Source organism: Callospermophilus lateralis, unplaced genomic scaffold, assembly GCF_048772815.1.
Source record: "Callospermophilus lateralis isolate mCalLat2 unplaced genomic scaffold, mCalLat2.hap1 Scaffold_139, whole genome shotgun sequence".
NCBI lineage: Eukaryota > Metazoa > Chordata > Mammalia > Rodentia > Sciuridae > Callospermophilus > Callospermophilus lateralis.
The window spans coordinates 1-14,266 of NW_027512543.1; positions in this window are offsets into that span (position 1 = coordinate 1).

Sequence of the window (14,266 nt, forward strand, 5' to 3'; positions counted from 1 at the left end):
AGAAGAGCTCAAAGCACAGAAGGGCTACCAACACCTGGTCAACAGGATGAAACGATGGCGCATCTATCAAGAGGGATACAGTCCCTCCAAGGTGAATCTGAATCCCTCAGATCACAAATAGCTGAAGCCAAAACAAACTGGAGACTCTTTCAAGTGAATGAGGAAGAACTGAAGCTGGCAATCAAAGAGGTTTTGAATGAAGGATCCCTACTTCCGCAAACGCAGAGACCAACAATACAAGGAGAAGCTGAAGCAAGAGGGAACAAGGAGGTGTCCAATATAAAGCAAAAATCATATTAGAGGACTCTAAGTAGCTGGAGAACAAGTTCTAAGGGACACCGAAAATCACATGGAGTCTCTGAGTGAATGCTTGCTGAAGACGAAGGATAGATCTTCTCCAAGCCTGGGAGCCCAAAGGGATGGTGGTCACCTGGAACTGGGAAAGACGAGTGAACCCGAAATTGGTGCTCACTTGGAGGATGAGTCCAAAGGAGCTTTGAGGAACCTGGTTTATGGTGATAAGCTAAAGGCCTCCTTAGAAATCTTGGAAGGAGGAAGAAATCAAAAATGTACTTTCTCATCTGAAGTGGAGAAAACCACGGAAGACCTTACAGAACACCTTAAAAGTCGGCAGACTGAACAGGCATCCTTGCAGTCAGAAAATGCACAGCTGCAAAGTGAGAATGAGACCCTACAGAAGAACTTGAAAGTCATGATGGAACGCTATCAAGAAAATACGATGAAACTGCACAGGAAATTAAGAGTGGAGGAAAACTACCGTGTGGAGCAAGAGGAGAAACTTTCCAAAGTCGAAGAAAAGATGAGCCATACAATAAAAGAGCTGGAGACCTACAGAAAGAGAGCCCAATATCTTGAAGAACAATTGCAGAGTACCATTCATTCCTGTCTGGGGAAGATTATTTCCTCTGAGAAAGAAGCACATGCAGTGAGTTGGCAGCTCGGATTGCTGAAAGAAACCTCAGCTATTTCAGGAAACAAAATGCACGCAACAGACAAAAATTAACGGAGAAGGAGCTGAGATTTGAACTTGTAGGAAAAGATCCCTATGATGCACTGGATGTTTCCAACTCAGCAATGGGCAGAAAGCCTTCTCCAAATGGGCCCTCACCAGTAGGTCACCCTTCATCTGAAAGGAGACCTCCTCATTTTGAAAAGAGTGGTCCACTCACACTCTCAACTTTCACTCCAGTGGGAGGAGGAAGAGGGTCAAGGGGCCCTGGAGAATCCTCTGGACCATGCGACTAGCAGTAAAGGAAGAGAATCCAGCTGTCATAAGTTCACCGATTTTCAGAGAGCACCTTCTCAGACTGGGCCCCTCTCTCCTCCAGGGGAACAGGCCAGCAGGCTGATGATCCCTCCGCCAGGCCAACCATATTCTTCTGATGCACGTCTTCCTCTACAAAGGCAAGATAGGTTTTACTCAAATTGTGGTAGAGCATCGGGACCAGCAGAACACAGAATTCCTAATATGCCTCCTTTGGACTCTGATGTGCCTGATTCACCTCTCCATGCTGAAAACCAAGCAACTGGCTCTGGCTCTGTGTTGGCACCTTTCCCTCCAGTCAGAGGTGCCTTGTTTCCAGTTGACCCAAGGAGTCAGTTCCTGAGAAGAGGACCTTTTTTTTTCCTCCACCTCTCCCAGGAAACTTGTCTGGGAACCTGGAGATTATTTTCCACCTGACCCGCCACCCACTCCATTTCCAATGTGATGTGTCTATGCAGGGAGGGGGTTTTCCTCACAATCTTCCCCCAACAGCTGGAATTCAGCCCTCTACACCCCCATTCTGAAAGTACAAGTGAGTTCCCTGAAGGGTTCCTTCCACCTGCAAATGAGCCTGTTACTCAACATCCAGAACCAAACAAGAAACCTCATGCTGTTGCTCTCTCTTCAAATGTAATTTGACTTATCTCTCATTTTTAGTTTTTAAGTAACTGCTTTTACTTCAGTAATTGACTATACTTTGGCTCCAATTGAAGCTCAATGAAACAATAATTCTTAAGATAGTATTTTGTAAATAAAGATGGTTTACGTAGGAATCTTCTGAGTAAATTATTCCTATTTTATTTTATTCCAGAGAACAGCATTTAATCTGATGAAGCCACTCTTACATAAACAAGAATGGGAGTTCTAGGTACTTGTAATCTAGCTGATGGAAATATCTTTTAAACTCCCAAAAAAGAAGTGCATTTAGTATGACTGTAGCAAATGTAAAGTGACTTTAGGCTTAATGAAGAATTGTCACTGATTTACAGACTGGTTGGGCATTTCAGCCAGTTTTTCCATATCAGAATAACTAGAGCATGGGAGGACTAAAGGAGAGAACACAACTAAACATGTCAGGGAAACAGGAGATCTCAACTACAAAGAAAAATGAAGACCTCTTGTTTATATTGGTTGCTTAAAACATTACATAGCTCTTGAGATACCATATTTCCTACATTAGATTCAAGTGAGTTATGAACTCCCATTTTCACCCCATATACAGATTGCACAATCACATTGTTTACACATCCACATTTTTACAAAATGCCATATTAGTAACTGTTGTATTCTGCTACCTTTTCTAGCCTCTACTATCGCCCCTCTCCTGCCCTCCCATCTTCTCTCTCTATCCCATCTGCTGTAATTTAACGCTTGGGAATTCTGAACCACACTTTAAACTCACTCTCCTCCCCTTTATCCCTTCTGTCAAATTACTCATCATCTTCTTCTATTTCTCCTCCTCCTTATACCTTTAATTCATTCATCATACACTCATGCATTGGTTCATTCATTCCTTTCACATATGGTGTTGGGGATCCAACTCAGGACCTTTGAAAGTGTGAAGCCAGCACTCTAGTGCTGAGCCAAAACCCCAGCACCTGTCTTTTTGATTTTATGACTGTTTGTATGAAATTCAGAATCGCATTCTGCTATGGTTCACTGATATGTGGATTGACCTAGTCCTTGTTTTCTGGGAGACTTTTTTAAAATATACATGAATTATTAGGAGATTGAAATGAAGAAACAAAGAGGAAATTCCCCAATTTCTTATTCTTAGAGTCCATACTCTGACTCTGCCTACCTACTGTAAAAACTTTTAAACCCTTACTCCCCATTTCTATATCATTGCCAACAAGTGAAAATTCACTGCCCTACAACAAACCAGAGAACTCACATTGAACAATGTTTCCCCAGTAGAGACCAAGACACAATACTTATTAAAAAAAATACCCTAGTTATGAGTTAGTAGGTAAAGCTTTATTTGAGTGTTAAATGTGCTCTATTTATGCGTTTGTGTGTTTGTTGATGTGTGTGGTGTGTGGGTGTGTGTGCTTGTGTGTGAAACAAGCACTGAGGTGTAAAATAAATGCAGGATTGCAACGGCCTTCTTAAAAATAAGAAGCAACTTTATCACATTTGAAGCCCAGTGAAGAATCTGCCTGATACTTAACCTACAATTACTTGAAATGTGAAAAATTCAGGCCTCGAAAAACAAAGCCAACATACATACTGAATCTAATCAGTCTGTCTCACCTGTTTTCTTATCACTCCTTTCAATAAACCTAAATTGCCAGCATAAAACATCAGTTGTTCTAAACGAGTGGACGGATGTCCCCTGTCACGGGCTGTGTAAAACACATGGACGATCCGGCACTGATTGTTATCTAGAATGACTTCTGCCTGAACTACTATTGGAGAATTGTTGCTGATATACTGCGGTTCTTATACCAGTAAACTGGAATGAAGGTAATTTCAGGCTGCAAAGGAATAAATTGATTTTACTAACTGGTTTTTGGAAAACACTGCCATGAAAAATTATCAATATGTTCATAAAGGCATCTACATGTCTCTTCACAAGGGTTTTACTTAATGGGGGAGGTGGTGAGGTCTGGATATAACTGAACTGTCCATTAGTAGGTAGAACAATATCATGGGAATCAGAGTGCACATTCCGGTTTGACCTCAATCTAGGTAACATGGATTCATCTCTGTGTAATAGGCCTGCTTCTGAAAAACACAATGTAGAGCTCCAAAAGCAGAACGATACTTTCAGAATACCATGTTATGTTTGTAAATAGACAGACAGACAGATATACAGAAATCAAAAATCTGAAAACGGTCTGGAAGTGTACCTTTCTATAACTTACAATGTCAGTAGTGGGGGATTAATAGCAGATCAAGAAGACTGTATCTGCATGAGAAATGGTTCAATTTTTGAAAGAGTTTTTTAAATGAAAATGGACGAAAAATTTAAAGGGTTACAGTAAGTGTTGAGGAGTGACTTGGCAAAAGGAGCACAGAGATGAGAAAGAATTAAGTAGAGTTCAATAGAACCAGGTATAATTTCTGTACACATGACTCCATGAACAGGAGCAAAGGGGACACTTAAAGAAATCATAGGACTAAGGAGAGATCAGGATTAGGAGGGTTTGTACTAGTCTAGAAATGCTGACCTGAAAACCAACTAAAGTTTCAACTCCTTCTTTTGAGGAACATTAGCTGTGCCGTGCTTTTCAAAAATGACTTGTCATAACTGATTGATGCCCATGTTAGCAACTCTTCTGAAATTACGTTGAAAGTAGACTAATGTGAGAGTTTCTCTTTAGAGAGAATTCAAATTACTTGCATAGGAAGTGGCAGCAGGTCTGGGGATGTTGTAGCTCAGTGGCAGTGACCTTGCCTAGCTTGGGGCTGGCCTGCCATGGACTTTCACCCCAAACACTTGCAAGAAAAGAAAAGGGAGGGAAGGGAGAGAGAAAGTTGGAGAGGGAGGAAGGCAAAGTTGGAGGGATGGATGGAGGTACAAAAGAAGGAAGAAGAAAAGGAGAAAAACCAGGAAGGGGGGAAGGAAGCAAGGAAGGTAGGAAATAGGGAGAGCACAAGGGCAGAAAAAGGACTGAGTCACTCAAACAAAAGGCAAGGGACACAAAGACCAATATAGGCCACAAAAGCTGTTTGAACGGTTTAGTCAGCTTTAGAATTTGAGTGACATCACACTGAATGATATTATGACTGGATGGAATCTTCCTACTAACCCCGCCTTGGCCTGGCCTAAACCAAATCAAGGGGTGGGTGGCATGGAGAGGAATTCTCTCTGGCTGGAGTGGGAGGGACCTAAACATGTGGCACTTGAGGATGCACTGGGTAGGGAAGGGGACAAGACCCCCCGATGGGCAGTTGAGACAACAAGGCTCCTGGGAGCCCCTGATCATGGCTCCCACCGCCATACGCACACCACCCACCATACGCTCAGCCCCTGAAGGGGCTCACAGTGGTCTGCTCCGTTGCCTGGTGCAGGTTGGAGTTCCTGACCAAACACCTGAGTGTCCACAGCCTGTGTTGGCCTGCCTGGGCAGGCTGTGGTTGTGGTGGCAAGAGCCAAACTGTCTTGGCGTGATCGAGGAGCCAAGGGCTGCCTCTCAGCCATACTAGTGGGTGGTTCTGGAAGAAGCACCCAGGGTTGTGGCAGCATTGTCCGAAGACATGAAGCCAGGCCATCTTCCTTCTGGCTTTCCTTGGGAGTTGATGATGTGTACAGCTCTTGGATTTTTTGCTGTTCTCTCACTTTTCTGGAGAGCTTTTCAGTCGGTTAGTAGCAGGCTTTACGTGGGAAGAGAAAAAAGGCTGGCTCTAAATCTTGCTGGACTTATTGAGGCAAAATGTGGACTTCTTGATAAAGTGAGCCTTGTTGAAAAAGAACATAAAGGCTTAGACTCATCTTTCAAGGATTGCAGGTTTGAGAAGGGTTCAAGGGAAGCACAACAGCTGGAGGCAACCTACGAAAAGCTGCATAGGTCCGAATCCAGCCATGGCGTTGAAATGCTCTTTCTAGAAGAAGAGCTCAAAGCACAGAAGGCTAAACATGGTCAACAGGATGAAACGATGGCGCATCTATCAAGAGGGATACAGTCCCTCCAAGGTGAATCTGAATCCCTCAGATCACAAATAGCTGAAGCCAAAACAAACTGGAGACTCTTTCAAGTGAATGAGGAAGAACTGAAGCTGGCAATCAAAGAGGTTTTGAATGAAGGATCCCTACTTCCGCAAACGCAGAGACCAACAATACAAGGAGAAGCTGAAGCACAGAGGGAACAAGGAGGTGTCCAATATAAAGCAAAAATCATATTAGAGGACTCTAAAGTAGCTGGAGAACAAGTTCTAAGGGACACCGAAAATCACATGGAGTCTCTGAGTGAATGCTTGCTGAAGACGAAGGATAGATCTTCTCCAAGCCTGGGAGCCCAAAGGGATGGTGGTCACCTGGAACTGGGAAAGACGAGTGAACCCGAAATTGGTGCTCACTTGGAGGATGAGTCCAAAGGAGCTTTGAGGAACCTGGTTTATGGTGATAAGCTAAAGGCCTCCTTAGAAATCTTGGAAGGAGGAAGAAATCAAAAATGTACTTTCTCATCTGAAGTGGAGAAAACCACGGAAGACCTTACAGAACACCTTAAAAGTCGGCAGACTGAACAGGCATCCTTGCAGTCAGAAAATGCACAGCTGCAAAGTGAGAATGAGACCCTACAGAAGAACTTGAAAGTCATGATGGAACGCTATCAAGAAAATACGATGAAACTGCACAGGAAATTAAGAGTGGAGGAAAACTACCGTGTGGAGCAAGAGGAGAAACTTTCCAAAGTCGAAGAAAAGATGAGCCATACAATAAAAGAGCTGGAGACCTACAGAAAGAGAGCCCAATATCTTGAAGAACAATTGCAGAGTACCATTCATTCCTGTCTGGGGAAGATTATTTCCTCTGAGAAAGAAGCACATGCCAGTGAGTTGGCAGCTCGGATTGCTGAAAGAAACCTCAGCTATTTCAGGAAACAAAATGCACGCAACAGACAAAAATTAACGGAGAAGGAGCTGAGATTTGAACTTGTAGGAAAAGATCCCTATGATGCACTGGATGTTTCCAACTCAGCAATGGGCAGAAAGCCTTCTCCAAATGGGCCCTCACCAGTAGGTCACCCTTCATCTGAAAGGAGACCTCCTCATTTTGAAAAGAGTGGTCCACTCACACTCTCAACTTTCACTCCAGTGGGAGGAGGAAGAGGGTCAAGGGGCCCTGGAGAATCCTCTGGACCATGCGACTAGCAGTAAAGGAAGAGAATCCAGCTGTCATAAGTTCACCGATTTTCAGAGAGCACCTTCTCAGACTGGGCCCCTCTCTCCTCCAGGGGAACAGGCCAGCAGGCTGATGATCCCTCCGCCAGGCCAACCATATTCTTCTGATGCACGTCTTCCTCTACAAAGGCAAGATAGGTTTTACTCAAATTGTGGTAGAGCATCGGGACCAGCAGAACACAGAATTCCTAATATGCCTCCTTTGGACTCTGATGTGCCTGATTCACCTCTCCATGCTGAAAACCAAGCAACTGGCTCTGGCTCTGTGTTGGCACCTTTCCCTCCAGTCAGAGGTGCCTTGTTTCCAGTTGACCCAAGGAGTCAGTTCCTGAGAAGAGGACCTTTTTTTTTCCTCCACCTCTCCCAGGAAACTTGTCTGGGAACCTGGAGATTATTTTCCACCTGACCCGCCACCCACTCCATTTCCAATGTGATGTGTCTATGCAGGGAGGGGGTTTTCCTCACAATCTTCCCCCAACAGCTGGAATTCAGCCCTCTACACCCCCATTCTGAAAGTACAAGTGAGTTCCCTGAAGGGTTCCTTCCACCTGCAAATGAGCCTGTTACTCAACATCCAGAACCAAACAAGAAACCTCATGCTGTTGCTCTCTCTTCAAATGTAATTTGACTTATCTCTCATTTTTAGTTTTTAAGTAACTGCTTTTACTTCAGTAATTGACTATACTTTGGCTCCAATTGAAGCTCAATGAAACAATAATTCTTAAGATAGTATTTTGTAAATAAAGATGGTTTACGTAGGAATCTTCTGAGTAAATTATTCCTATTTTATTTTATTCCAGAGAACAGCATTTAATCTGATGAAGCCACTCTTACATAAACAAGAATGGGAGTTCTAGGTACTTGTAATCTAGCTGATGGAAATATCTTTTAAACTCCCAAAAAAGAAGTGCATTTAGTATGACTGTAGCAAATGTAAAGTGACTTTAGGCTTAATGAAGAATTGTCACTGATTTACAGACTGGTTGGGCATTTCAGCCAGTTTTTCCATATCAGAATAACTAGAGCATGGGAGGACTAAAGGAGAGAACACAACTAAACATGTCAGGGAAACAGGAGATCTCAACTACAAAGAAAAATGAAGACCTCTTGTTTATATTGGTTGCTTAAAACATTACATAGCTCTTGAGATACCATATTTCCTACATTAGATTCAAGTGAGTTATGAACTCCCATTTTCACCCCATATACAGATTGCACAATCACATTGTTTACACATCCACATTTTTACAAAATGCCATATTAGTAACTGTTGTATTCTGCTACCTTTTCTAGCCTCTACTATCGCCCCTCTCCTGCCCTCCCATCTTCTCTCTCTATCCCATCTGCTGTAATTTAACGCTTGGGAATTCTGAACCACACTTTAAACTCACTCTCCTCCCCTTTATCCCTTCTGTCAAATTACTCATCATCTTCTTCTATTTCTCCTCCTCCTTATACCTTTAATTCATTCATCATACACTCATGCATTGGTTCATTCATTCCTTTCACATATGGTGTTGGGGATCCAACTCAGGACCTTTGAAAGTGCGAAGCCAGCACTCTAGTGCTGAGCCAAAACCCCAGCACCTGTCTTTTTGATTTTATGACTGTTTGTATGAAATTCAGAATCGCATTCTGCTATGGTTCACTGATATGTGGATTGACCTAGTCCTTGTTTTCTGGGAGACTTTTTTAAAATATACATGAATTATTAGGAGATTGAAATGAAGAAACAAAGAGGAAATTCCCCAATTTCTTATTCTTAGAGTCCATACTCTGACTCTGCCTACCTACTGTAAAAACTTTTAAACCCTTACTCCCCATTTCTATATCATTGCCAACAAGTGAAAATTCACTGCCCTACAACAAACCAGAGAACTCACATTGAACAATGTTTCCCCAGTAGAGACCAAGACACAATACTTATTAAAAAAAATACCCTAGTTATGAGTTAGTAGGTAAAGCTTTATTTGAGTGTTAAATGTGCTCTATTTATGCGTTTGTGTGTTTGTTGATGTGTGTGGTGTGTGGGTGTGTGTGCTTGTGTGTGAAACAAGCACTGAGGTGTAAAATAAATGCAGGATTGCAACGGCCTTCTTAAAAATAAGAAGCAACTTTATCACATTTGAAGCCCAGTGAAGAATCTGCCTGATACTTAACCTACAATTACTTGAAATGTGAAAAATTCAGGCCTCGAAAAACAAAGCCAACATACATACTGAATCTAATCAGTCTGTCTCACCTGTTTTCTTATCACTCCTTTCAATAAACCTAAATTGCCAGCATAAAACATCAGTTGTTCTAAACGAGTGGACGGATGTCCCCTGTCACGGGCTGTGTAAAACACATGGACGATCCGGCACTGATTGTTATCTAGAATGACTTCTGCCTGAACTACTATTGGAGAATTGTTGCTGATATACTGCGGTTCTTATACCAGTAAACTGGAATGAAGGTAATTTCAGGCTGCAAAGGAATAAATTGATTTTACTAACTGGTTTTTGGAAAACACTGCCATGAAAAATTATCAATATGTTCATAAAGGCATCTACATGTCTCTTCACAAGGGTTTTACTTAATGGGGGAGGTGGTGAGGTCTGGATATAACTGAACTGTCCATTAGTAGGTAGAACAATATCATGGGAATCAGAGTGCACATTCCGGTTTGACCTCAATCTAGGTAACATGGATTCATCTCTGTGTAATAGGCCTGCTTCTGAAAAACACAATGTAGAGCTCCAAAAGCAGAACGATACTTTCAGAATACCATGTTATGTTTGTAAATAGACAGACAGACAGATATACAGAAATCAAAAATCTGAAAACGGTCTGGAAGTGTACCTTTCTATAACTTACAATGTCAGTAGTGGGGGATTAATAGCAGATCAAGAAGACTGTATCTGCATGAGAAATGGTTCAATTTTTGAAAGAGTTTTTTAAATGAAAATGGACGAAAAATTTAAAGGGTTACAGTAAGTGTTGAGGAGTGACTTGGCAAAAGGAGCACAGAGATGAGAAAGAATTAAGTAGAGTTCAATAGAACCAGGTATAATTTCTGTACACATGACTCCATGAACAGGAGCAAAGGGGACACTTAAAGAAATCATAGGACTAAGGAGAGATCAGGATTAGGAGGGTTTGTACTAGTCTAGAAATGCTGACCTGAAAACCAACTAAAGTTTCAACTCCTTCTTTTGAGGAACATTAGCTGTGCCGTGCTTTTCAAAAATGACTTGTCATAACTGATTGATGCCCATGTTAGCAACTCTTCTGAAATTACGTTGAAAGTAGACTAATGTGAGAGTTTCTCTTTAGAGAGAATTCAAATTACTTGCATAGGAAGTGGCAGCAGGTCTGGGGATGTTGTAGCTCAGTGGCAGTGACCTTGCCTAGCTTGGGGCTGGCCTGCCATGGACTTTCACCCCAAACACTTGCAAGAAAAGAAAAGGGAGGGAAGGGAGAGAGAAAGTTGGAAGGGAGGAAGGCAAAGTTGGAGGGATGGATGGAGGTACAAAAGAAGGAAGAAGAAAAGGAGAAAAACCAGGAAGGGGGGAAGGAAGCAAGGAAGGTAGGAAATAGGGAGAGCACAAGGGCAGAAAAAGGACTGAGTCACTCAAACAAAAGGCAAGGGACACAAAGGCCAATATAGGCCACAAAAGCTGCTTGAACGGTTTAGTCAGCTTTAGAATTTGAGTGACATCACACTGAATGTTATTATGACTGGATGGAATCTTCCTACTAACCCCGCCTTGGCCTGGCCTAAACCAAATCAAGGTGTGGGTGGCATGGAGAGGAATTCCCTCTGGCTGGAGTGGGAGGGACCTAAACATGTGGCACTTGAGGATGCACTGGGTAGGGAAGGGGACAAGACCCCCCTGATGGGCAGTTGAGACAACAAGGCTCCTGGGAGCCCCTGATCATGGCTCCCACCGCCATACGCACACCACCCACCATACGCTCAGCCCCTGAAGGGGCTCACAGTGGTCTGCTCCGTTGCCTGGTGCAGGTTGGAGTTCCTGACCAAACACCTGAGTGTCCACAGCCTGTGTTGGCCTGCCTGGGCAGGCTGTGGTTGTGGTGGCAAGAGCCAAAGCTGTCTTGGCGTGATGGAGGAGCCAAGGGCTGCCTCTCAGCCATACTAGTGGGTGGTTCTGGAAGAAGCACCCAGGGTTGTGGCAGCAATGTCCGAAGACATGAAGCCAGGCCATCTTCCTTCTGGCTTTCCTTGGGAGTTGATGATGTGTACAGCTCTTGGATTTTTTGCTGTTCTCTCACTTTTCTGGAGAGCTTTTCAGTCGGTTAGTAGCAGGCTTTACGTGGGAAGAGAAAAAAGGCTGGCTCTAAATCTTGCTGGACTTATTGAGGCAAAATGTGGACTTCTTGATAAAGTGAGCCTTGTTGAAAAAGAACATAAAGGCTTAGACTCATCTTTCAAGGATTGCAGGTTTGAGAAGGGTTCAAGGGAAGCACAACAGCTGGAGGCAACCTACGAAAAGCTGCATAGGTCCGAATCCAGCCATGGCGTTGAAATGCTCTTTCTAGAAGAAGAGCTCAAAGCACAGAAGGCTAAACATGGTCAACAGGATGAAACGATGGCGCATCTATCAAGAGGGATACAGTCCCTCCAAGGTGAATCTGAATCCCTCAGATCACAAATAGCTGAAGCCAAAACAAACTGGAGACTCTTTCAAGTGAATGAGGAAGAACTGAAGCTGGCAATCAAAGAGGTTTTGAATGAAGGATCCCTACTTCCGCAAACGCAGAGACCAACAATACAAGGAGAAGCTGAAGCACAGAGGGAACAAGGAGGTGTCCAATATAAAGCAAAAATCATATTAGAGGACTCTAAAGTAGCTGGAGAACAAGTTCTAAGGGACACCGAAAATCACATGGAGTCTCTGAGTGAATGCTTGCTGAAGACGAAGGATAGATCTTCTCCAAGCCTGGGAGCCCAAAGGGATGGTGGTCACCTGGAACTGGGAAAGACGAGTGAACCCGAAATTGGTGCTCACTTGGAGGATGAGTCCAAAGGAGCTTTGAGGAACCTGGTTTATGGTGATAAGCTAAAGGCCTCCTTAGAAATCTTGGAAGGAGGAAGAAATCAAAAATGTACTTTCTCATCTGAAGTGGAGAAAACCACGGAAGACCTTACAGAACACCTTAAAAGTCGGCAGACTGAACAGGCATCCTTGCAGTCAGAAAATGCACAGCTGCAAAGTGAGAATGAGACCCTACAGAAGAACTTGAAAGTCATGATGGAACGCTATCAAGAAAATACGATGAAACTGCACAGGAAATTAAGAGTGGAGGAAAACTACCGTGTGGAGCAAGAGGAGAAACTTTCCAAAGTCGAAGAAAAGATGAGCCATACAATAAAAGAGCTGGAGACCTACAGAAAGAGAGCCCAATATCTTGAAGAACAATTGCAGAGTACCATTCATTCCTGTCTGGGGAAGATTATTTCCTCTGAGAAAGAAGCACATGCCAGTGAGTTGGCAGCTCGGATTGCTGAAAGAAACCTCAGCTATTTCAGGAAACAAAATGCACGCAACAGACAAAAATTAACGGAGAAGGAGCTGAGATTTGAACTTGTAGGAAAAGATCCCTATGATGCACTGGATGTTTCCAACTCAGCAATGGGCAGAAAGCCTTCTCCAAATGGGCCCTCACCAGTAGGTCACCCTTCATCTGAAAGGAGACCTCCTCATTTTGAAAAGAGTGGTCCACTCACACTCTCAACTTTCACTCCAGTGGGAGGAGGAAGAGGGTCAAGGGGCCCTGGAGAATCCTCTGGACCATGCGACTAGCAGTAAAGGAAGAGAATCCAGCTGTCATAAGTTCACCGATTTTCAGAGAGCACCTTCTCAGACTGGGCCCCTCTCTCCTCCAGGGGAACAGGCCAGCAGGCTGATGATCCCTCCGCCAGGCCAACCATATTCTTCTGATGCACGTCTTCCTCTACAAAGGCAAGATAGGTTTTACTCAAATTGTGGTAGAGCATCGGGACCAGCAGAACACAGAATTCCTAATATGCCTCCTTTGGACTCTGATGTGCCTGATTCACCTCTCCATGCTGAAAACCAAGCAACTGGCTCTGGCTCTGTGTTGGCACCTTTCCCTCCAGTCAGAGGTGCCTTGTTTCCAGTTGACCCAAGGAGTCAGTTCCTGAGAAGAGGACCTTTTTTTTTCCTCCACCTCTCCCAGGAAACTTGTCTGGGAACCTGGAGATTATTTTCCACCTGACCCGCCACCCACTCCATTTCCAATGTGATGTGTCTATGCAGGGAGGGGGTTTTCCTCACAATCTTCCCCCAACAGCTGGAATTCAGCCCTCTACACCCCCATTCTGAAAGTACAAGTGAGTTCCCTGAAGGGTTCCTTCCACCTGCAAATGAGCCTGTTACTCAACATCCAGAACCAAACAAGAAACCTCATGCTGTTGCTCTCTCTTCAAATGTAATTTGACTTATCTCTCATTTTTAGTTTTTAAGTAACTGCTTTTACTTCAGTAATTGACTATACTTTGGCTCCAATTGAAGCTCAATGAAACAATAATTCTTAAGATAGTATTTTGTAAATAAAGATGGTTTACGTAGGAATCTTCTGAGTAAATTATTCCTATTTTATTTTATTCCAGAGAACAGCATTTAATCTGATGAAGCCACTCTTACATAAACAAGAATGGGAGTTCTAGGTACTTGTAATCTAGCTGATGGAAATATCTTTTAAACTCCCAAAAAAGAAGTGCATTTAGTATGACTGTAGCAAATGTAAAGTGACTTTAGGCTTAATGAAGAATTGTCACTGATTTACAGACTGGTTGGGCATTTCAGCCAGTTTTTCCATATCAGAATAACTAGAGCATGGGAGGACTAAAGGAGAGAACACAACTAAACATGTCAGGGAAACAGGAGATCTCAACTACAAAGAAAAATGAAGACCTCTTGTTTATATTGGTTGCTTAAAACATTACATAGCTCTTGAGATACCATATTTCCTACATTAGATTCAAGTGAGTTATGAACTCCCATTTTCACCCCATATACAGATTGCACAATCACATTGTTTACACATCCACATTTTTACAAAATGCCATATTAGTAACTGTTGTATTCTGCTACCTTTTCTAGCCTC